The 25,107-nt window shown below is 45.4% G+C and overlaps 1 protein-coding gene and 1 pseudogene across 10 annotated transcripts in view; one reads left to right on the top strand and one right to left on the bottom strand.

Annotated features, from left to right (window-relative positions):
• The window catches only part of STN1 (STN1 subunit of CST complex), a 508,555-nt gene that overhangs the window by 282,429 nt on the left and 201,019 nt on the right, over positions 1–25,107 (top strand). The window lies entirely within an intron of this gene.
• Positions 14,944–25,107, bottom strand: part of LOC144756477 (uncharacterized) — a 72,073-nt pseudogene continuing 61,909 nt past the window's right edge.

The following is a 25,107-nucleotide window of genomic DNA, read 5'->3' as shown; positions in this document are numbered from 1 at the left end:
CATGTAACGACATGAAGGAATGTGGGGTCGTTGCTCAGCTTGACAGTCGTGTCTTAGTGTGCCCTGTGTACACAGCCTATCCACTCCACCCAGACAATAGTTCAGACATCATCCCCCACTCGCTGTGTGGGGGGAGCACACAGTTCCATACTAGTTTGTGTAAAAAGTTTCAGGATGTCGTCCCAGGCCTTTGCGATGGGGAACTTACGCATTCCAGCCATTTCTTCTCTATGAAGAATGGTATTCTCCGCCTGTGCCCAATTTTCTAGAGATTTTAGCCAGTGGACTGCCACCGGAGGGTCTTTATGTTTCCATCTCTTGGTTATCAACGTTTTGCAGTGATCAAACCTAAGTCACAGAATCTAGAGCTTACTTTGTTAGCTTTCGTACGTTTGTAAAATCCCAGAATGCAAACCTCCCATGTGTGTGGCACTTCGGTACTGGTAAGAGTTTCCATTATTGTGAGCCAATATGAGTGAAGTAGGGGGCAGGACCACAGCATATGCAGTAGGTCAGCATCTAGTAGTTGACATCTCGGGCAAGCAGAGGTGGCGACGTTAAAATATTTATTAATTTTGTCCGGCGAGAGATACGCTCTGTGCAATATATACGTTTGTATGAGTTTAAAACATGAATTACGTGGTATGTGTGTGGCACTGGCCTTGACGCTACCCGGGTCTTTATCTATCCAGGGCTGACCTCGGTCTTCAGCCCATCGCACCAGGAGACTCTGTGGTGGTTTTAACACAAGTAGGGCCTGCACTAGCCAATGGATCACGTGTCCCCTCCCCCATCACATGGAGCTACTGCAGCAACTGATGTGTTTGTGGCTCAGTTGTCAGATCTCCCTATGTCAGTGTCAATGTCCGCATGATGGCTGGGTGTAGGAGGAACCGACCCACTGGCAAGCCAGTATCCACAGCAAGGCACCATCTCGGTATAGATCGCCTAGTGTATCCACTCCCACCTCAGTCCAGGGCATCAACGCTACGTCCGTTACAAAGTCTCCGCCTGGGGCGTACCAACCAGTGGTAGTTTTGGGGCATAAGGGACAGTGTCCTTTGTAAGTTGAAGGCTCCTTCGGTAGCATCTGTGGGCCAATTCCATATGCAAATGTGTTGGCCGGGAAATTTTGCCAGTGGGTGAAATTGGCTGTAGATTTGTGTCTGTGTCCATGAACACAACGCAGTGACAGTATCTGCCAGGTTTTTGCCACTTACCCACTGTGCAACCCACTGTAGCTGCGCAGCTAGGTAGTACAATTCTAGATGGGGAACTGCCAAGCTCCCACATTCCGGCGGCGCGTATAGCTTCTGCAGCGCTATTCTGGGCCGTCCCATATTCCATATTAGACCTCTGATTAACCCCTCCATCTCCCGAAACAGCCGCGCCGGGACATATACCAGCAGATTTGCAAAATAGTACAGTAGTCTGGGTAACACTATCTTAGGGTGACGCAACTCATCACATTTAGTGGCAGTCTTTCAAAATTGTATCTGCGCCCGTATGGAGGAAATGGCGCACACTAGGTTGCCCTCCAATATGTCCCCAGGGGCTCTGTAGATGTATATGCACAGATACCTAAACATTGTCGGGTACCAGGAAAGCGCTGTACCATTTATTGTAATAATCTAATCAAAGGAGAAGGATCACTTTTCCTGCACAACTCTGGGTATGCGGAAACGGTTCTTACAAGTCCCAATAAAAAACCCTCATTCACGTTTTGAATGTTGGTAACGTTAAGCGGTATATCTTTGTTCTCCGCTTTCCCTCACACGTGTTTGCACAATCATCGGGTTTAGTGGTTATGCAACCTCCACCAGGAGGAAATACCCTTTTGTTAATACAGTAGTGACCAGTAATGGTGCTCGTGAATTAGTGAAGGAAAAATTAAAAGTCTCTATAGTCCAGATACTGTTATTTATTCATTCTGGTTTCAAGAGGCATTAAAAACGATGTGGGTGACTTGGAGTTATTATGACTCAATCACACTAGAAAAAACGGTGTAGGTCAACATGTTTCAGCCCTCATTCGCCAGTTGGTCGGGTGGGCTTTCTTCAGGACCAGGGGGTGCGATATGTAAATTAGTGAAAGGTACTCCTAAGGATTGCTTAGTGTATCTGTGTAGAGGAACAGCTGTTAATGCGGTTCCTAAGGTCCTAAGGTACCTGTGAAAATAAAGTAATCAAAAGGGAAGGGGTTTTAGGTTATCCAATTTTAAGAATATCCCAAGGACATTTAAAACACAGTGGTATAATTAATGGTTAAAAATAATACTTCTAACTCAACTCCCTATGTCTCAGATAGGGTCAACTCTCTCATGAATGGCGAAAAGTGGCTTCGTATTTCTAGAACGTCTAGTGGCAGAGTGGTATCTGCTTTCGTGCATTGCATGTCTAAACGACATGCATGATCTCTATAGTAGGAAACCATTTACTATGTTCAGTAAGTCCCTAGTTATGTGTGGCGCGTTATGATAATCATTACCAAACTGTTATTACTCATTCCACCTGAGCTTGCTTGCGAAGGCGCATTTCATATACCTTCACTAGCATTCAATCTGAGCGTTGTGTTCTTATCACTCATACCGCTGAAGGCGCATTTCATATACCTTCACATGTGGTTTTGAACAATTACATTCAGGCTCAGCATTACGCGGGGTTGGCAGGAGGTTCGAGGTCAGAGAGGCGTATTTCATGCACTATCATACATTCGAAGGCGCATTTCATATACCTTCTTGGCATTCATTCTAAGCGTTGCGAACACACAACTCATACCGCTGAAGGCGCATTTCATATACCTTCTCGTGCGGTTTGAAACACATACATTCTCGCTCAATATTGTACAGGAATTGCAGGAGGTTCGAGGTTTAGAAGGTGATTTCATGAAACTTCAAGGGCGAATCGCTCACTCGTTTGGTGCGGTCATACTATGCACGAACAATTACTATGTTCATTCAATTCACGTACCTTCAAAAGGTTCTCATGCAAACCTCATCAGGATCCAAGTGGGTCAGCGGGGCCTGCTATGAGGACAGGTTATATTTTAGTTTACATCACACAGTTTGTAATACGTTACAGTTTTGTAGGCGTTGAGTCTCCTGCTACCTGCGGTTCCTCCGTAGTCGAACTTGTTCTGACTCTGCCACTGATGGTCCCGGAAACAGAATTGCTTCCGGGTTCGTGTATTTATATGTGAATGGCAGTGTGGAAAGACACGTAGTGTTGCCCTTAGTCTTTCTTCTGATGTCGCAATTATTATTTCGTGTTCTTACATTATCACAATATTCTTGGTTAATAAGATTATGTAATTTTTCACGAATTCTCATGACTGTCTTAATTCGCAGCTCAAGGGCACTGAATGACAGTGTAGAAAGGCACGTAGTTTTGCCCTTAGTCTTTCTTCTGATGTCGCTTATATTATATCGTGTGCTTACATTATCACAATGTCCTTGGTTAATGAGATTTTGTAAATTACCACAAATCATCCTGACTGTCTTAATTTTCAGCTCAAGGGAATTCTTTGTTTTAATACGGTCTTATTTTAACATCCTCATGGTTCTTAGGTTCTGTCAGGATTCGATAACCAGAGGCCCGAAATCCACAGGAGTGAAGAGAAATCCCCTTAACCTCTAAAAAACAACCACAGGACGTATTTAACGTGATCCAATACGTGCTACTAGAGTGTATTTTTAAAAACGTGATTAATACGTGTTTTTAAACTGGGCTCACTCACTGTGTTTATTGTCTGATACTGTGACTGCACTTGCCACTTGCACAACCCTCTCCCTGCCGCCGCGGGAAGTCCCGTCAGAGAGGAGGGAGTCAGGGTATTCAGAGCCGCCCACGAGCACAGCCGCCATATTGGGACGGCTCGGGACGCGCTCTAGCCTCTGACAAGCAGAACGAGAGGCAGCTATTTAGCCCTCGCTCGTAAGGATGCGCAGCGGACGTGCGCAGCGGGCGCGCGCCGAAGACGCGCCTAAGACCAGCCCGTCTGCGCCCGTCCGCGCCTGGCCCGGGCCTAGGGCCTCTTCCCCTGGCGCTACTCCTTCTTATGCCAACGTCCGCCCCTTACATTATACGTCCTCTCAACTGAGGGACTTGGATCCAGGTACCATAAGTTGGCGATGTAAACGCAGGCCCCTCTCCACCAACATAAACTATACCCCTGATATCTGCCCTGGGTGCACCTACCAACTGCCATGCCCTAGCCTTGCTCAGAACGTTACATTTGGCATATCAGGTAAACCTCCCTGCAACAGATCGGAATTGCCACATAAAGTTATATATCGGGCAGCACTCATTAATGTACGTTCCCTCCCGTGCCACAGTCTACACATCAGGGAATGCATCCTCGACCAGGACTTAGACATGCTTTTTGTCACGGAAACCTGGGGGGACGATGCCTCAGGCCCTGATTTTTGCCAGGCAATCCCGGAAGGGTATAGTGTGGCAAGGCAGGACAGAACAACTGGAAGAGGGGGCGGTATAGCCATTATCTATAAGGATACATACCGCTCCAGACTTGACCTCATCCAGAGCCTAGATTGCGAATCTGCAACATTCACTATTAATCTCAACCACAAGCAAGCCCTTAAAGGGATTCTCCTGTATAGACCCCCAGGCACACGGAACAAATTTTTAGCCACTCTTTCTGATTTTAATGTTCATATTATAGGATCCCCAGACTATTTAATTCTGGGTGATTTTAATTTTCCCCTAGAAGATCAGGAGAACAAAGATACTGCGCAGCTCATTGATGATTTACAAATCTTGGGACTGCAGCAACTAGTGAAGGGCCCAACACATCAAGCCGGACATACGCTGGATGGTTTGTTTACTAACAACCCCGATATCATGATGGTGGATGTTCTGCCATTAGCATGGACTGATCATAAAGCTATCATCTTCACCATAAAATCACGGACCCCCAATCCCCCTCAATGTAGACCAAGAAATAGGATAGGAATTAGGCCATGGAAAAACGCAGATATTCCGCGGTTCATGGATATTCTGACCTCCTCCCCACTTACAGGTTCCAATAGTCCGGATGTATTAACAGCCCAGTTCCAAGACTGGATCCAGAATGCGGCTAATCAGGTGGCCCCGGAGAAATTTATTTTCTCTAACAGAACCTCCCCTTCTGCAAAATGGTTTACGGAGGAGCTTAGGCTACATAGACAACATTGTAGGAACTTGGAGAGGCGGTGGCGCAAGCAGTATTGCCCTGTAGCAAAGCAATCTTATAAAGATGCTCTGGCAATTTATAAAAAGGCCATCACTACGCAAAAAAAGGCTTTCTTCTCCACTCAAATTGAGACTTCTCACAATTCAGCGAGAGAGCTGTTTTCGGTGGTAAACACTTTGTCCAACCCCCCATCAGGACCTGGGATTGAACCCTCACAAACCTTATGTGACTCTTTGGCTACGTTCTTCTCCACTAAGGTTGCGGATATTTACTCTTCCTTTACCGTAAACACTAGAGGAGAGAACAGGGAGACAAGTCATCAAGCTCATAGTGGATATGCCATCTTCCCCTCCTTTCAGCCAGTCACTATTGACAAGGTTAGCAGGCTCATTGCCATCACCAAGGCAGGCTCTCCGCTCGACCCATGTCCCCCGATGGTGATGAACGCCATAAATGAGGCAATCTCTTCTCCTCTCACGGATATATGCAATGCTATATTCCAAACTGGCATATATCCAGCTGGCTGGAAGAATGCGGTTATAAAACCTCTGCTAAAAAAAACATCTCTGGACCCTGCAGTCTCAGCCAATTACAGACCAATTGCGGGTCTTCCTTTCCCAGCAAAAGTCTGTGAAGCCCTAATGAACCACCAGCTCTCGGAGTTCGTCGACTCTCATAATCTCTTAGACGATACTCAGTTTGGGTTCAGAAAGGGCCATGGGACCGAGACTGCACTTATAAAGGCATCTGATGAAATTAGATCCATCATGGACCAAGGAGGAGCAGCAGTCCTTATACTCTTGGACCTGTCCGCGGCCTTTGACACGGTCGATCATGCAATCTTGATCGACCGTGTCACAGCCCTAGGGATTGTCGATGTGGCAAGAGATCTTATCTCATCTTTTTTGAACAATCGCACGCAGACAGTAAGGTTGGGCAACTTTTACTCTCCTGTTTCCGCAACCCCATGTGGGGTCCCCCAGGGCTCCTCGCTAAGTCCGACGCTGTTTAATATCTATGTAGCGGACTTAGCGAGGATAATAAAAAATCATGGGTTGCGTCTGACGTCCTACGCAGACGACACCCAATTAGTCCTGGCAGTGCATAAAGATGGTCCAGTGGTGGCAGCAAAATTTCAAGAAGCAATGCTGGTCGTTTGCGCCTGGATGTCAACAAATTGTCTGAAACTTAATTCAGATAAGACCGAGGTCATGACCTTTGGCAACCTATCCCCTGAATGGTCACCCATCTGGTGGCCCAGCCAGATGGGCCCCCCGCCTGTTCCTGTTGCCAAGGTCAGAAACCTGGGAGTCATTTTTGACAGTAAACTGGTTTTCAATCATCACGTAAATAAGGTAGTGTCATCTGCCCTTTATGTTTTGAAGAAAATAAGGAAACTCATGCCCTATCTCCCAGTATCAGCAGGGAAAACCCTTATCACAACTTTGGTATTTTCGAAAATGGACTATGGGAATGCCCTCTTTCTGAATACTCAAAAACAAGTCCTACTGAAGCTTCAGTCTATACAGAATGCGGCAGCCAGAATTTTGCTTGGTATCCCCCGACGCCATCCGACAACCATAGCAATTCGACAGCTTCATTGGCTAAAAGTGGAAAACCGCATCAAATTCAAGGCATTATGTATTGCCTACAAAGCTATACATAATACAGGACCTAGGTTTCTACGAGAGGCTTTCCAACTGTACACCCCAAAAAGACAGCTTAGATCCGCAAATATATACATGCTCCCAGTCCCTCGAACTAAAACAGTGACTTGGGGAGATAGGCGTTTCATGGTAGCTGCACCCAAGCTATGGAACACCATCCCTCTCAGCATTAAAACCGCCCCCAACTTGGTAGGCTTCCGTAAGCTTCTTAAGACATGGTTATTTGACCAGTAAGCCGGTGTGTATTTGGTCCTTATCTGATTAACCACATGCGCCGAGACACCCAAGGGTAATTGTTGCGCAATAAAAATCTCAAATAAATAAATAAAATAAATAAATAAATGAAGAACATACACTCCTATGGGCTGTTCTCTAAAAGTATGGGGGAAAATTCCAGGCAGTGTCCACCACTCTCCCCATACGTGGGGTGGGTTAGTGCAGGGGAGTAACAGGTCTGTCTGGTCTCAAGATGGTCTCAAAAGGCTGGAAAAGGAAACAATAAGAATATACCAATATACAGTACTATAAACCAATCTTGTAATACATTGACATGTGATTAGCATAGCATAGCATTTCACTTACCCCAATTAGGTCTCGAAATGTCCTTGAAGAGTAGCGTGGGTAATATATGGGACTCCAGGAGAAAGGAGTCCTGAGGGACTGGGAAGGGCTACTCAATATCTCACTCACACGACATACAACCATGCAGACCAAAAAATAAAGTGCCACAGAAGCAACTCAATGGGTTAAACGTAGGGATTTGCGGAGCAATGGCCGGCTCTTCTGGGGCGCCGAAGAGCGGAGCATCTACTCACACAAGAGAGGCAAGGCCCGGCCCAGTATCTAGCCCTAGGCGGAGCAACACACTCTCATACAGGAGAAAAGAAACGAAAAATGAGGAAGGAGACTCGAAGATCCTTATATCAGGGATACCTCGAGGCACAACGTCCCAATTAGCGGGGAAACGTAAACTCGGCTTTCAAGCCTAAACTTGCACCGACCGGTGCGGAGGGGAAGTGTGCCCAAAAGATAAGAAAAGCAAATGCGGCTTCCAAGCCAACAGGTGCACCTGCGGTGCGACTAGGAACAGAAACCCGGTTGCCAAGTTAACCGGGGCTCGAAACGGAGGTAGGCGGGGATGTCTGCGCCGAGAGAGCTGTCTCGGCAATCTCCCCGAATGTAGTCTTCGGAGAGCGGGGAAAACAGGGAGGAAAGCAGCAACCATGCGTCTCGTTAGGAGCAAGGCGATCAGCAAACACGGAACTGGAAAGGGTGGGCGTGGTCACGGCAGTAAGCCAAGCGTCGGTCTCACTGTAGAGCGTCCCTATACGTGATGAAGGGATCGTCTCTAAAGTGCAGTATGTGTTGGCCACTGAGGGAGTGAGGGAAAAGAGACACGGGGTGGCTAGTTAAACACATGTCAATGCCTAACCCTAGTAGCTGCTCTCAAACCCCTAACAGGTTCATTCTCCATATTTTTTGTGGTTCTTCGATAATGTTCAATGGATAAAAGGTAGCTCTTCGATATTGTTCAATGGATAAAAGGTAGCTCTTTTATTTCCATTATCGGTGGCGCATCGCTTGCTGGTTACTTATAAATGCTCCCCCATGGAATATTGTCATTTAATCCTTCTCAGTCAGTTCCCAATCTGTGTATCTATCTTTGTTCCTTTTCAAAAAGGATCCTTTCTGCATTGTGGTCCTTATTTGGCAATGTTTCTAGAACAACCCATTCTAGATCATTCATTGTGTGTCCTGCTTCCAGGTAATGAGTAGACATCTTGGTGGTGATCTTTTTGCATTTGATGTTACTTCGATGTTCACACATCCGTTGTTTAATTTTTCTGCAAGTCATGCCAATATAGAGTTTTTTACATGGACATGTGATCATGTAGATCACATGGCTAGTATTGCAGTTGGTGTGGTTCAACAACTTCCATCTGAAGTCTGGCAACAGTAGTATTTCTTTTGTGATCTTAGTCAGAGGACACACAGAGCAGGAACCACAGGGGTAATGTCCCATTACTGGGCGCGTGTCCCATGGTGAATTCATGATGGCTGGTGGTTTTTTGGGGGGGGGGTCTGGTATGTACCGACATATCCTTCAGAGTTCTGGTTCTCTTATTTGCAAACCTCGGTTTTGGCCACTGTATATTTGCTGAGGTTAGAATTCTCCAGTTTCTAATTACGCTCTTCTTAAGTTTATTACTGGCAGGCCCGTAAGTGGTTACACACGTCAAGATGTCGGGTTCTTGTTCTCGCAGTGTTGGTTCAATGAGCCCCTCTCTGTTCTGATTTCGTGCTCTTTTCTGACATCTATCGATAATTCTTTTAGGATAATTCCTGTCTCCAAGCTTTTTCCCAAGATCGCGCGCTTGTAATTTATAGTCATTGGTATTGCTGCAATTCCGGCGCAGTCTCAAGAACTGACTGTAAGGGAGATTTTCCCTTAACGGTCTGGGGTGGTAACTCTGATAGGAAAGCAGACTGTTCTTGGATGTAGGTTTATAAAAGGTTTTTGTCTGTAAAGTTTCTCCTTCTACATAAATTGTGATGTCTAGAAAGTCCAGATGTTTTTTATCGGCTGTGTACGTGAACTTGAGCCATTCATCACGTGTATTGATCCAATTATGGAAGTTCACTAAACTTTCCAGGTCCCCTTTCCAGATTAAGATGACGTCGTCAATATATCAACGCCAAAGTAATATCTTAAGAAGAGCGTAAATAGAAACTGGAGAATTCTAACCTCAGCAAATATACAGTGGCCAAAACTGAGGTTTGCAAATAAGAGAATCAGAAATCTGAATGATATGTTGGTACATACCAGACCCCCCCCCAAAAAAAAACCCACCAGCCATCATGAATTCACCATGGGACACGCGCCCAGTAATGGGACATTACCCCTGTGGTTCCTGCTCTGTGTGTCCTCTGACTAAGGTCACAAAAGAAATACTACTGTTGCCAGACTTCAGATGGAAGTTGTTGAACCACACCAACTGCAATACTAGCCATGTGATCTACATGATCACATGTCCATGTAAAAAACTCTATATTGGCATGACTTGCAGAAAAATTAAACAACGGATGTGTGAACATCGAAGTAACATCAAATGCAAAAAGATCACCACCAAGATGTCTACTCATTACCTGGAAGCAGGACACACAATGAATGATCTAGAATGGGTTGTTCTAGAAACATTGCCAAATAAGGACCACAATGCAGAAAGGATCCTTTTTGAAAAGGAACAAAGATGGATACACAGATTGGGAACTGACCGAGAAGGATTAAATGACAATATTCCATGGGGGAGCATTTATAAGTAACCAGCAAGCGATGCGCCACCGATAATGGAAATAAAAGAGCTACCTTTTATCCATTGAACAATATCGAAGAGCTACCTTTTATCCATTGAACATTATCGAAGAACCACAAAAAATATGGAGAATGAACCTAAGAACCATGAGGATGTTAAAATAAGACCGTATTAAAACAAAGAATTCCCTTGAGCTGAAAATTAAGACAGTCAGGATGATTCGTGGTAATTTACAAAATCTCATTAACCAAGGACATTTTGATAATGTAAGCACACGATATAATATAAGCGACATCAGAAGAAAGACTAAGGGCAAAACTACGTGCCTTTCTACACTGCCATTCAGTGCCCTTGAGCTGCGAATTAAGACAGTCATGAGAATTCGTGAAAAATTACATAATCTTATTAACCAAGAATATTGTGATAATGTAAGCACACGAAATAATAATTGCGACATCAGAAGAAAGACTAAGGGCAACACTACGTGTCTTTCCACACTGCCATTCACATATAAATACACAAACCCGGAAGCAATTCTGTTTCCGGGACCATCAGTGGCAGAGTCAGAACAAGTTCGACTACGGAGGAACCGCAGGTAGCAGGAGACTCGACGCCTACAAAACCGTAACGTATTACAAACTGTGTGATGTAAACTAAAATATAACCTGTCCTCATAGCAGGCCCCGCTGACCCACTTGGATCCTGATGAGGTTTGCATGAGAACCTTTTGAAGGTACGTGAATTGAATGAACATAGTAATTGTTCGTGCATAGTATGACCGCACCAAACGAGTGAGCGATTCGCCCTTGAAGTTTCATGAAATCACCTTCTAAACCTCGAACCTCCTGCCATTCCCGTACAATATTGAGCGAGAATGTATGTGTTTCAAACCGCACAAGAAGGTATATGAAATGCGCCTTCAGCGGTATGAGTTGTGTGTTCGCAACGCTTAGAATGAATGCCAAGAAGGTATATGAAATGCGCCTTCGAATGTATGATAGTGCATGAAATACGCCTCTCTGACCTCGAACCTCCTGCCAACCCCGCGTAATGCTGAGCCTGAATGTAATTGTTCAAAACCACATGTGAAGTTATATGAAATGCGCCTTCAGCGGTATGAGTGATAAGAACACAACGCTCAGATTGAATGCTAGTGAAGGTATATGAAATGCGCCTTCGCAAGCAAACTCAGGTGGAATGAGTAATAACAGTTTGGTAATGATTATCATAACGCGCCACACAAAACTAGGGACTTACTGAACATAGTAAATGGCTTCCTACTATAGAGATCATGCATGTCGTTTAGACATGCAATGCACGAAAGCAGATACCACTCTGCCACTAGACGTTCTAGAAATACGAAGCCACTTTAAGCCATTCATGAGAGAGTTGACCCTATCTGAGACATAGGGAGTTGAGTTAAAAGTATTATTTTTAACCATTAATTATACCACTGTATTTTAAATGTCCTTGGGATATTCTTAAAATTGGATAACCTAAAACCCCTTCCCTTTTGATTACTTTATTTTCACAGGTACCTTAGGACCTTAGGAACCGCATTAACAGCTGTTCCTCTACACAGATACACTAAGCAATCCTTAGGAGTACCTTTCACTAATTTACACATCGCACCCCCTGGTCCTGAAGAAAGCCCACCCGACCAACTGGCGAATAAGGGCTGAAACATGTTGACCTACACCGTTTTTTCTAGTGTGATTGAGTCATAATAACTCCAAGTCACCCACATCGTTTTTAATGCCTCTTGAAACCAGAATGAATAAATAACAGTATCTGGACTATAGAGACTTTTAATTTTTCCTTCACTAATTCACGAGCACCATTACTGGTCACTACTGTATTAACAAAAGGGTATTTCCTCCTGGTGGAGGTTGCATAACCACTAAACCCGATGATTGTGCAAACACGTGTGAGGGAAAGCGGAGAACAAAGATATACCGCTTAACGTTACCAACATTCAACACGTGAATGAGGGTTTTTTATTGGGACTTGTAAGAACCGTTTCCGCATACCCAGAGTTATGCAGGACAAGTGATCCTTCTCCTTTGATTAGATTATACCTAAATATAGGGAATTGAAGGATCACGGATTCCTTCCTTCCCTCCCCCCCCTCTTGATTAGGACCATTTATTGTTATATCAGTGGCGTCCACATTCTCACCAAAAGAATAAGCGCCCAATTTGTCTCAATTTACCTTAAGTCCTGAGACTTCTTCAAACCAACGGAATATGTCGGATATAGTTGGTGGTATATCATGCAAGTCTCTCATGTACAACAACAGATCGTCAGCATATAGGGACACCGTGTGGAGACCGTCTTCCAGGGGTATGCCCCAGTCTGCTCCACTGTCTCGCAGCAGAGCCGCCAGGGGTTCTATGGCAAGGGGAAAAAGCAATGGGGACAAAGGGCATCCCTTCCTAGTTCCACGTCTGACCCTGATTGTATCTGACATGAGCTTGCCTGTGCGGACCAGTACCATGGGTCGCTTGTACAATAACTGTATCTCTATAATAACCAATTCTTGGCACTACCCTGGATGAGACAACGTTGCGATGTAGATGTAGAGGTAGGAATGTAAAGGATTTTTTTTAGGAGATTCAGAACATGAAAACCGGCTGAGGAAATGCCGTTAATCTGAGATTTGAAAGAAAGGTTTGATTTAGCAATACACTGAAGGTTTTAGCTTTCTTAGCTGGAGAGGCACCTTTTTCTAATGTCTTTTCATGTCATAGGCAAAGAAGGTTTTGCCAGCACACCATGGTGTTGCCGACCAGCAAGAGCACAGTGTTCACCTAGGGAAAATTTGCAATATAAACAGCTGGACTCTATATAGGTGTACGTAGTCAATGTACCTGATGATCAAGATATATATATATATATATAATCATTGAGCGTCCTCAGCCAATAAAATGTTGATACAAAGGATATAATCAGGTGGGGAGCCTAAGCCCCCTCCCCTTCCTCAGCCTGCGGGCTCAGGTGCGCTGCATCTAGGCTAAGTTTAATATGTTTCCATTGGTAGCATGTTGAATTGATTGATAGGGATGTTTGTCTTCCATTCAAGTTCATCGGTGTTTAGCAATGCATTGTGACATTGCTTTTGTGTTCACTTGACATTCTGACGTGTGTTTATTTTTCTTGTGGGAGTTTCTGCTGTAACAAAACCTTTCCATTTCCCTTTGTTGGCTCTGTATATTTTGCGAAAAATACTCTAAGGATGGATACGTGTACAGTAAGTTAGTGCTGGCTGGAATTTGAATAGTAGTTGAATTTAGTGGAAGTAATTACATATTTGAATAATTTATTGTATATTAATATTAGTTGCTCCACATTTGAATTCATATATATGTGTTAACATGAAGCAATTACAAGTGAACCAAAATCGTTATGATGTGTTTAATGCGTTTTCTGGCTTAGACTAAAACTAGGTCTCAGTCAGGCCCAAGTCCATCTTTCTAGAATGGCTGCTGTATCATGATGTTCATTGTGTGTTCATATTTTTCTTGTTTGACACCACGGGCAGCAAGATGTGCACTGTTTATTTGTTGTGACATATTGTTCTAGAAGAATTCACTGGAGGAAGCATGTTGCCACTTTTAAAGGCTCTTCCTGCTAGTATACTGTATTGCGTTCATTCATGATTGTTTTCTGTTGTTTATGGAACATATATTTTGTGACACCTCCCAGGAACCGCTGTGATGGCAGTTCCTGGCAATGCTTGAGAGATGACCTCCAGCTTGACGGTCATTTCTAAATGTGGTGGATGGCATCTCCGTCAGGGCAAAAGAGTAAATTACTCCATCTCCATGTTGGAGACACGGGCCGCCTTTCGAAAGTTAGATAGGCCCCATAGTCTATTTTTCATGATTTTGCTATAATTGCATGATACCTGTAACTGATGGCATTTATGGCAATTGATTTCCTGTACCTTTATTTGATTTCAATGAGAATTACTGTTGTATTTCTGTTTCCTACTTTCTGTTTTGTACGTGAAAATTTAATATATCTTCATGTTTATTTTCTGATTAATGATCTCAAACTCTCTTTTTGAGTCGGTTATGTTATGCAGATTTGTAGAGTGCATTGCCACTCGGTAGGGTATCCTGGAGCTGAGCAGGTGTCAGTCCAACCAAACCTAGCTCCTCATGGTATTACTCAAAAAGTGAATTCTTCAGCTTCTTGCAGAATTCAAGATGAGAAGAGAAGGCTTTTATGTGTAGCGAAAGGTTTGAAAACCAATAAAGACATAAAAAATGTGTAGCAGCAGGAAGTTCTATCTTTTGGAGCAATGTAGAAGAAGTCTCGACCACTGGATCTGGTTTTCTGTATGTTTATGTTTTGTGCAGGTAAAAGTCCGGACGAGCACAGGTGTCTGGAAGGTTATTGAAAACAGATGTGAATGTTGAAGTGTGCAGGGCCAGTGTTATGTCATGCCTTGAAGATGAGGGTGAGGAGTTTTAATTGTGCTCGTATGTGTAGGGAGAGCCAGTGAAGCTCCTTCATGTGTGATGTAATGTGAGTGCAGCATGGGAGCATGGGAGGTTGAGAGTTATTCCGGCTGCCGAGTTCTGAATGATCTGCAGTCTTCTATTGTGTTTTTTTGTTGGTCCTGAGATAGAGGGTGGCACCAAATATTCCAGCTTGTTCGTGATGACCGTGTGCAAAACTGTTTGCCAAGTACTGGGTGAAAGCCATTTGAACATTTTCCTCACCATCTTCAGGGTATTGAAGCATGAGGCATTAACGGCATTGACTTAGGTGGTCATTTTGAGTTTGCTATTGATGATGAACCCCAAGTTATTGGCATCGATGGTGTCAGTGCTAGCCAGGTAAAGTCCCCTTGATGAAGTGCTCTTCCAGAAGTGCAGTATTTCGATCTTGTCTGTGTTCAGATGTTTGGTCTTCATCCAGTGGACGATACAGGCATTGAACTTCATCCAAGTGCTGGGTATCTTGTCTGTGAGGGAGAGAATATGTTGTGTGTCATCGGTGTAGGAGAGCGCATTGATGTCCTGGAAGTGGATGATGCTGTCTAGAGGGATCATGTATGTATTGAAGAAGGTTGGGCTCAGGGAGGATCCTTGCTTAACTCCATAGATGATGTTGCGGGCCAGGCTGACTGACTGGGCCCTTCTAATCAGGAAGGAGAAGATCCAATGGAGAGTGTGTCCTTGGATTCCAATGTCGTGGAGTCATTGCATGAAGATCGGCTGGAAGACCATGTCAATCTCTGCGGAGAGCTCCAAGAAGATGAGGGTCATGTCTCTACCCTCCAGAGTCATGCAGATGTCATCCATGGCGGCAATGAGGGCAATTTCCGTGCTGTGGTTGGGTATGAAACCAGACTGAGTTGTGTCAAGGACTTGGTGGTCATTTTAGGTTTTCGGTGGGGCGTCTGTTGATGATTTTGGCATTGACCGGAAATGGTAGCTGGGAGATTGGTCTTTAGTTGGCGAGCATTGAAGGGTCCCCAGAGGGTTTTGTCAGCAATGGTAGGACAGTTTCATGGTTTCAGGAGTCTGGGATAGTTACAGAAGAGGTGGAGGCATTCAGAATAGGTGTAAGCATGGCTCTGTTGTGTTGCAGGTCTCTCGAATAGACATGGTGGGGACAGGGGCACAATGGGGACCTTGAGTAGATGGACTTCATGGTAGTGGCAGTTTCTTATGGGGAGATGACAGGCCATCTAATTAACATTGTTTCGTTGGATAAGATCAGGAGGCATTTGATGAGTTCTTTCAGGTCCGGCTGCGAGTTGAAGTTGCTGTATTGGTGGTGATTTTATTGATGAAGCATTGAGAGAGATTGTTGTAGAGGTACTGGGAAGGGGCTATCGAGTTGAAGGCGGACGCTGGGGAGGTAAAATCCTTCACAATGGCATATATTTATTTGATTCTGCTGGTGCTGGCATCTATGCAGTCCTCCAGAGCGACGTATTTGGTGGTGCAGATCCTTTGGTAGCATCTCAGGAGGATTTGAACGCTCTTCTGTCTGTATTGTTCTGACTCATTCTCCATTTGTGCTCAGGTTTTATGCAGTGGTGTTTAATCAGTCAGAGTTCATCTGTGTACCCACTGGCCTTGGGATCTAGACCTTGCTGTATTGTGCTTGAGGTGAGAGCCAGGTAGTCAGCCCAGGAGGTGATCCTATTGTTGAAATTCTTGGTGGCTCAGTGGAGGCTGTTGCTGTGTTCAGGTCTGTGGGTGTTGGGAGGATTGTTCCAGTCCTTGTCAGTTGTGCTCTTCTAGTTTCAGCTGGCTGGTCTGGCGGTGGACTGGAACAGGGATTCCGAACTTTACAGGGGTGTGGTCTGTCCAGAAAAAAGGTGTGGGCTTTTCGACTTGGATGGTGTTGAAGGTGGTGAAAATAGGGTCCAGGGGGTGTTCTGCAATGCGGGTAGGTCCCTTTACCTGTTGGTTGAGACCAAGGCTTCCAAGGTCTTCGATGATTACTTTTGAGTTTGGTTGGCATTGTCTTACAGTCCTTTCTTTGACATTAATTTGATGCTGTTTTGAATCTTGTCGCTAGGGTCACATTAACTGATTGAGTTTGAGGTTAACACCGTCCCCGTTCCTAGTAAAATTGGTGGCGCCATTGACATGCAGATTATTTAAGCGACTCACAGCTTGCATGCATGTTCTCCAGTGTTTGGACTTTAATTCCCTCTTTTCCAAAACACACACATTGTATGCTCCAAATTTTCCTTATAAAGTATAGATGTATGACTGTAAAATCTGCATTGTATCTTAATTCTATCTCCCGTAAATCTAAAATCCTGCTGTGTACTCAGTCACTTTGAAATTTTACTTGAGAACATTTTGTCTTGCATTTTTTTGGCATGTAAAGCTAGCTAAATTTCCCTCACAATCAATCTGCCTTTTGAAAATCAGGGCTTCATTGCGCTGCAAACATTGCAAAATATTTGGGTGATTGGAAAGGAGGGTGAAACTACTAGCCATGCTTCACTCTGTGGTTTTCTGATGGATACTTCTAACCACAGATTCCTCACCTTAGAATATCCTCCAGATGCTATACTGGATCCAGAGATTTTTCGTAGCAGTCCTCTGGGTGGCAAAATGCAACTCCACGTTGGCTCCTTACCGCCCTGGAAGTGACAGAGCTGAGCTGCATAAAAGCACCACCACTGGCCGCTGATGGTAATTTCTGGTCTCTTTATTTCTGCACCTTCTAATGTGAATGCAGACAACACTTTTCAGGTTTTCCAATGGCTTCCAAGTTTTCACATTGGGCTTGGGTACGAAGTGCCCAATGAAAGTGGCTGGAATTCGAGCTTCCTGCAATTGCAGGCAGCAGGTGTTGCTAACGGATCTGTGCGAAGTATGTCCATAGTGCCTGAGTTCAATAAACTACTCTTAAGTCATGTGATAGGTTTGCCCTCTTGCAACCAAAGGTGATTCGAGACTGAGAGGCAAAGCACAATCAGAAGTTGCGTTTTTTGCTTCGATTTCGCTCCTGCTCTAAGTCACAGGCCCGTATTCTGATCCGGTGATGGGATCGCTCCCATGACCATTCCTCTTCCCTCTCAAAGTTTTCTGTTAAATCCAACTCCAAACGCAAGCATAAAAAAGCAAAGTGGAGCCTGACCCTTTTGCTCCACTCTGACTCCAAGGAGAAGGCATGAACGTATCAAGATTTAAGTTGCACTCTGCAAGGACTACCGGTCACTGAGGAGATTCCTTGGCAGATCCTAACATGCCCTGAGCGTTACCTGGGCTGTCACTGACCCCTCAGCAGAGCGAAACCTTAAAAGAGGTTATCTTGCAAATAATTTGTGCAGTTCCGGTTTCCACTAGTGTGCCTTTGGGCGTCATGGAACTGAAGGGACCTCCAGTCAGGTTAATACCAGCAGGTTCTGTCCCGGTGCCTTCTGTCTCCTTGGAACCCATAACCATGCCTATTCTGTCTCCCGTAAGGCTTCTACTCTGAACACACTATCCATGCCAGAGTATGATCATGTCGGATTCTGAAACAGCATCAGCCTGAGCTCAACTGATGTCGCACTACGAAATTACAAAAGCACGTTCAATTGTTATGCAGCCTGACTCTAACCCTGTACCTCAGCTGGCACATATCAGCAGAGGCTCCATTATGTTTTTAGTTCTGAGCCTGTTCCAGATGAGGAGGCACCACAGGATGTTGATGAGGATGATGGTCTGCTCCCCACCCACATTACACTGACAATGCCTTATACCTCGATTTACAGAACGCCAGAGAAATTGATTCCTGTCCTGGCTCACCACATGGGCCACCAATGGAAGAGAACGCCTTATTCATGGTCGTGGTTTGGAGGGAAGCCGAGATGCTATAGTTGCAGCTTCCCTTAGTTGAAACTAACTCAAATATTTTGACAGAACTTCTGCAGTTTTGGAAGCAACATCTAAGCCCCAACTTCCATTTAATGATGCTCTCATAGGTACCTTGATGGCCACCTGGTTAAAACCATGTTCTTGCCTGCCTGTTAGCAGACAGGTGGCCAGATGTTATAGACCGAAGCATGGTGACCCAGATTTCCTCACCAAGCACTCCACTCCACAAGCCTTATTGTGCAGGCCTCGAAGAAGTGACTGCTAATTTATTTCCAACCTCTCCCCCGAATAGGGAATCTAAAAGGATTGACGCCTAGGGAAAACATGTTTTCTTCAGCCAGTCTGGCATCGTGGTCTGGCAATGCAGTCGGTCTGTTAGATCGATACATGTATGTCCTTTAAAACATGGCCTCAGAGACATTGCCAGCAGTCCCGGAAAACATTAGGGCCTCTATGACCCAAACGATGCATTATGCGCATCACACGGGCAAATATGGTATGCATTCACTTTTTAATTTATTTTTTTTACTTTTATTTGATTTTGCAGGGTAAAAGAACATGAGTGGTATTGTAAGCTAATGTGAGAAGTACAGGCAATATTAAACATTCTCATTGAGCTACTGCCTATCGGGCATGATCAACACGCATTATTATACATGAAGGCAACTCATTAAATGAGATTCTGTCTGACTGCTAAAGATCATTATCTGTAGCTGTGCAGTGTGTGTGTGTGCCCTAAAATGTGTGGTGTGCTATCTGAGTCCACATACCAACTCTCAAAATGACATGCGAATGAATCCCAGCCTTTAATACACAACACAAAATATTTCAAATCAGTGCACCCCCTGAGCTTGTCACCTAGTGCGTTGGCACTGGCCGCACTACCCTAAAGCCAGCCCTAATAACAAATGTTAATCCTGCATGCTGCCAATTAAAGATATGCTTTAAACGTCTGCCCCCTGAATACTATTACCTCACAGTGTGTTTCTCACGTGTATTTAAAAATCGGTGTATGAAATGCTGCTTATACAGACTGGTGCCAAATGCGTTTTGAAAAGGGACAACAATGCAACTATACCTGACTGAAAGCTAGCACTTTGAGCCGCTGACATATATCTGCAACGTAATGGGAAACACAGGCTCCACCCCCAGTTGGACACATAAATATTTGTTGACTTGAGGACCCAAAAAATTATGTCAGCACCAGAATGCCCTCAACCTGAGGCAGAAGGCTGGGGTGTGGGAGGTAGGGGGGTAGAAGAGCGAGAGAAAGAGAGAGAGAGGAGGTACTTTCATAGGAACTTTAGGACTTCCTTCAAACACTTTATGCGTTGCGATCAGAAGTACCAGTGCTACATCTCAGTCAAACCCTCCAGGATTTCGCGATTTCGCGGTTTGCCGCGAAATCGGCACCTTGAAGCCAAACAAAGTGTCTACATTGTAAATAGACCAAATATACATAGCTTCATGTTGTTAAATAACTCAAAAAACTAAGATATCTGTGTTTGTTGTAGGAAAAATGGCCAAAGAAAATGCCGCAAAATTGCAGCTAAATTTCCATATTTGTGCCGCTAAATTTCCATTTTTGTGCCGTTAAATTTGCTAACCCATGCCGCTATATCCTGGGGTGTCAGTCATTTTTAGCTGGGTATACATGGTGCCATTTATCCATTAAGGTTTGCATTGCATGGATTGCTTTGCCAGGGTGGTTGGCACCAGGGTAGCCCTTCATCAGCCTACCTTGATTAAGCAATGTGCAGGCTTCCCTGATGGACATGCCCTTTGAATGGTTCCACCTCTTTGATTAAAAGGCAGACATTTCTTTAACCCCTTCCATGCGTCGGACGGCCGGCGGCCGTCCGAACCACGCCCACGTCGTAAATCACCCACACCGCGGCGGAATTTTCACCGCGGTCAAGGGGTTAAAATGCTTTAAAGACAGTAGAACTACAATACGTTCCAGGAGTTGTTGGTACCTACCTTCCAAACAATCTCTGCACCAATTTCTTAAATGTAAGGGCTATTCCAGAGGGCTAGTGTATAGACAGAAACATACTTCTCAATGAGTGATGCAACAGGTTACAACTCCTCCCCTGCTACAACAGGCAACAAATCACTTTAGTTTTCCTGCATTGGCACATGCCCATCTAGTAGAAGGCAGGATGTTGCGCTTCATTCCGCGTAGGCGATGCATTACATTTGACATTTGGATCATGCAAATTATTCAGAGAAGTTCTGCTGTGTCTTTTCCTTCCTCCCCCTCCCAACACCCCCCCATACCATGTCCATCTTGCTACAGGAGGTATGCCTGTTGCACTCCAAAGGTGCCATTGCGCAGGTACGGGTCTCAGATGTAGGCAGGGATTGTTACTCTTGCTATTACCTCATCATGAAAAAAGATCGGGCCCCAGGCCTATCTCAAAGCATTCTTATAGAAGGACAGATTAAAAATGCTCACATTCGCCCTGATCCTATCTGATCTGGATGCAGGCGACTGGATGGTGTCCCTGGAGTTGCAGAACACATGTTTTAATATACCCGTCTTGCATTGTCACCAGTGTTATCTGCCATTCAGTGTAGGCCAGGAGCATTTTTATTCTACTCCTCTTCAACTTCACCAGTGCCCCTCAGGTGTTCACGAAAGTGATGGCAGTGGTCGCTGCCCATAGTCGGAGGTTGGGAGTTGCTGTATTTTCGAGCCTCGATGACTGGCTGCTGAAGGTGGGCTCTGAGCGATGGCAGGCCTTTTTTTTAACATTGTTGGGTTTCATCATAAATTAGCTTATGCCCCACGTCTTTCCCTCTAAGAGGCTTCCATTTATTGGGGCAATCCTGCATACAGTTGAGATCAGGGCTTTCGCTCCACAACAAGACGTCCAGAACATTTAGGCTATGATTCTGATGTTTCATGCTCGCTCCTGGATCCAGGTGAGGGTGGCTTTGAGGCTTCTTGGCCAACCACGCCAGGTTGCACACACAAGTCCTACAGGAGAACTTGATGTCCCAGGGTGCTCAGCATCAAGGGTGCCTTTCCAGACCTCGGAGGAAGAAGTTCAAGATCTGATGGCAGACCTGATTGCTGTGTATCCTGCGGCAGGAGCTCCTCCGTTTGGAGCTAACAGTGGGCCAAACGCATCATTGCTGGGTTGAGTGGAGTCATGAGAGGGTAGTAGCGCTCAGGAACTCTGATATCCAGTATAGGACAGCTCCACATCCTTCTGCTTGAGCTGTGGGCCTTTTATCTGTCACTGGAGGCCTTCCTGCCCACCATCAAAGGGAGGATGATGTTGGTTCTCACAAACCACATGACTGTCATCTGGTACTGCAACAAGCTGGGAAGAGTGAGGTCTTGGGTCTTGTGTCATGAGGATTTGTGCCTCTGGATGTGACTGGAGTTGCAGGACATCTTACCTGGTGGGGTCACTGAACGCTAGAGTCGGCGAACTGAACAGACGCTGTCTGGCAGACCATAAATGCTGTATAAATTCCAAGGTGGCACAAGGTGTCTTCCACCAGTGAAGGTTACCCTGGCTAAATCTTTTCACCACTTCTGCGAACTCATAGTGTTAAAGATTTTGCGTGCTGGAGGTTCCAGAACGCTTGGTAGGAAATGAATTCTGGGGGGGAGGGAGCAAGGGGCTCCTGTATACCTTACTCGTCACTTCCTCTCCTGAGCTCTTAAAAAGATCAAGTCATCCTGGTAGCCCTGGATTGGCCTGAGCTTGAGCACCTGCTGATCAAACAACCCCTTCCGGAGGACCTCTTGTCTCACAGCAATGCAGTGCCCTCCAGGCAGAACTACACAATCTACACCTCCATGCATGGAAATTAATCTTTGGCAATTGACTGTGCTTGATTTGTCAACTGAGGTGATGGATGTCATCCTCGTCCCTAGGCACTCTTCAATGAAATTCATTCATGGTGGTTGCTAAGATAAATTTGTAACCCAGTGTGGTGCCCACTATGCAGATCCTTTACAGGCAAAGCTGCCTGGTGTCGTCCTATTTGTTTTATCTTTAGCATAACAAGATCTCGCTGTCGACACTGTTAAAGGTTATTTGCCTCCCCTTTTGGTCTTTCTACATTTGCTGGACAATTCATCTTTGTTCAAATCAACTGCTGTGATGAGATTTATTCAAAGTTTGATACACGCTTCCTCAGAAGCTGTTTGTAATTACACAGTGGAACCCTTAAAATGGTCTTGAGGTTACTCGTGTGAACACTTCGAGCCGATGCATTAATCAGTCACGGCCAGCATGACTCGAGGGTGGGCTGGGGGAAGGGGGATGCCGGGGGAGGGGGGGAGGGGGGGGGGGGGGGGGGGTTAAAAATAAAATAAACGTACCCTCCCGGGTCAGGAACAGGAATCAGGCAGCCTCCCTCCCCTCCCTTAAGCCAATCACAGCGCTGCAATGGCAGCATTGTGATTGGTCGGGACGCCGATCAGCTAGGAGCCTATGGAGAGGCCATTTTCTCCATGTAGGCTGCATTGCAGCCTACATGGAGAAAGGGCAGAGTGCGCACGACTGGTTTGGTCGGCCCCAGAGGGCCGACCAAACAGTCAGCTCCCTCAGCAGTGGGAAAACCACTCCTCCCCTCCCCTAGAGCAGACCCGCCTGTCCGACCCCAACCAAACACTTCTGCTTTCTCGCAGTATGAGAAATAGAAACATAAAATGATAGCTTTACCATTTTATGTTTCTGCTTCTCGCACTGCTAGAAAACAGTGGGCCGACTCCCCTCCGCCCTTGTGGAGGAGCCGCCCCTGACATTGATGCTGGCTGCGTCTCCTCACCCTGAAGTTAGTTTTAAGGTCCCGGCTATAACGCGCTGAAAGCGCGTTCTCGCCAGAGAACTATTGTCGGCGTCTCAGCAGTCTGAGACGCCGAAGTGAGACAAGACCTGGCCGCACGCGGCGTTTTTCCATAGGATAACGTTGTGCGCGCAGCCAGGTCTTGTCTCCACGGCGTGCATGGCAGGCCGGATCGCGTCGCGCGCCTCTGTGGAATGCAGGGGGAGTCTGCAGAGGGGCACGCGGCTGACAGGAGATGAGAAACGCGCGAGTCGCGCGTCGGAATCCGACGCTGCGATATCAAAGAAGGGTTGTCTCTGAAGCACATTGTTCTTGATAACCTACCTGACTCTATTAGACTCTAGCTTGCAGCTAACCATCCAGCTAGCATTAGTTTATGCATCAGTGCTCTGAAGTAACTGAAGGGTGACACATCGCATTTTAGAACACTCCTTCATAACAATAATAATTTAAAAAAATTGATACATCCCCGCATTAATGTGCCTTCTGTACCCTCTGTCACAATGTTCAAGTCCCTTCACGCTGACTCAGCCTTTCACCCTTAGGACATTATGAAAGAAGCTCCAGAGAGTTGGGTGGCAGTCACATTTCTGAGCTGGTGAATCTAAGCGCGGTATACGTGCTTCTGCTGCTTGACGCCGCAAAATTTCGTGTACTGCTTTGCGTAAGCAGACGAATCTTGCGTACATTTACACCGTGATAAGTGCTTGACGTTTGGCGAGCCAGACGGATTGTTGTGTTAAACAGATGCAGCGCTTGCCAGAATTAGCACTTTAGTAATAATTGGGTAATCTGACTTTGCAATCATTTATATTGCTGAGTTTTATTTTATTTTTCTCGTGGAAATGTCATAGTTTTTCCATTTTTTTTGCACGCACCGTGGAAATCATTGAGCCTGGGGTGGGAAACGAAGCTTTATCGATGTATTTAAAACGTTTTTATGGGCATACTTAATGTGCTATTGTTTTGGAAGTGTCTGCTCGTAAAATGCGTTTTATGGGCCGAGCGGAGAGAGGAGAATTCTGCAGCGCCCTCTTGTGGCGTAAGCTACGAACTTTTATTTATCCACAACGCATCGTCTCTCCCCGCTCGGCCCAAAATCTCTGGTCTGAAATGGAATATGATAGTGATACCAGGACACACGCAGGTTAGCAAACTTGTCATAGGGTTGTCTCAGAAATTAATCTAATGCCTCTGTCTTGAGCACGACAGTGTTTAGATTTCGAGGAACTGCTGAACAAAGCGGTATACAGAAGCTTAATGCGCGCGGCTATTGAGTGCCTGTGCCTACACACTTGAATTCTATTACAGGACCGGAGGCTTCAGATTATGCTTCTCAATCTTTACTGCATAAAACACAGCAGCCAATGAAAATGTATATTTTCAGTAAACAATAACAATAAAACTTCATTACCCATGAACACCCATGAGTATAGGCACGCCCCCACAGTCCATAAGAACCCCTTGCGTGCTCCCATCATCCTCTTTCTTTGCTGCTCAAGCCAGAGTTAAGTGCACCTTCCCTGTTACCTCACTCTGCTTGTTGGTTTGGGGTGCTTGGGAGACTGTTGTGTATAAGTATTTAGATTGAGGCGGGTCGCTCCGCTGCTTGATTGAGGACATACGTTTCTATGGTGTACTTATTGGTGTAATCTATCCTATCGTGGTGTTTTGGGGCTTTTTGGTAGTGCTAGGCGGGTCGCGTGCGCTCACCTTGCGCTGCGCTCGTCTTGGGCCGGCTTTGCCGCAGGTAGCTCCCGCTGTGGAGCGCGTGCTTCC

Source organism: Lissotriton helveticus, chromosome 5_1 (genome assembly GCF_964261635.1).
Source record: "Lissotriton helveticus chromosome 5_1, aLisHel1.1, whole genome shotgun sequence".
In the NCBI taxonomy this organism is placed as follows: domain Eukaryota; kingdom Metazoa; phylum Chordata; class Amphibia; order Caudata; family Salamandridae; genus Lissotriton; species Lissotriton helveticus.
Note: the sequence above shows the minus strand (reverse complement) of the source record. Positions and strands in the feature narration are given on the sequence as shown.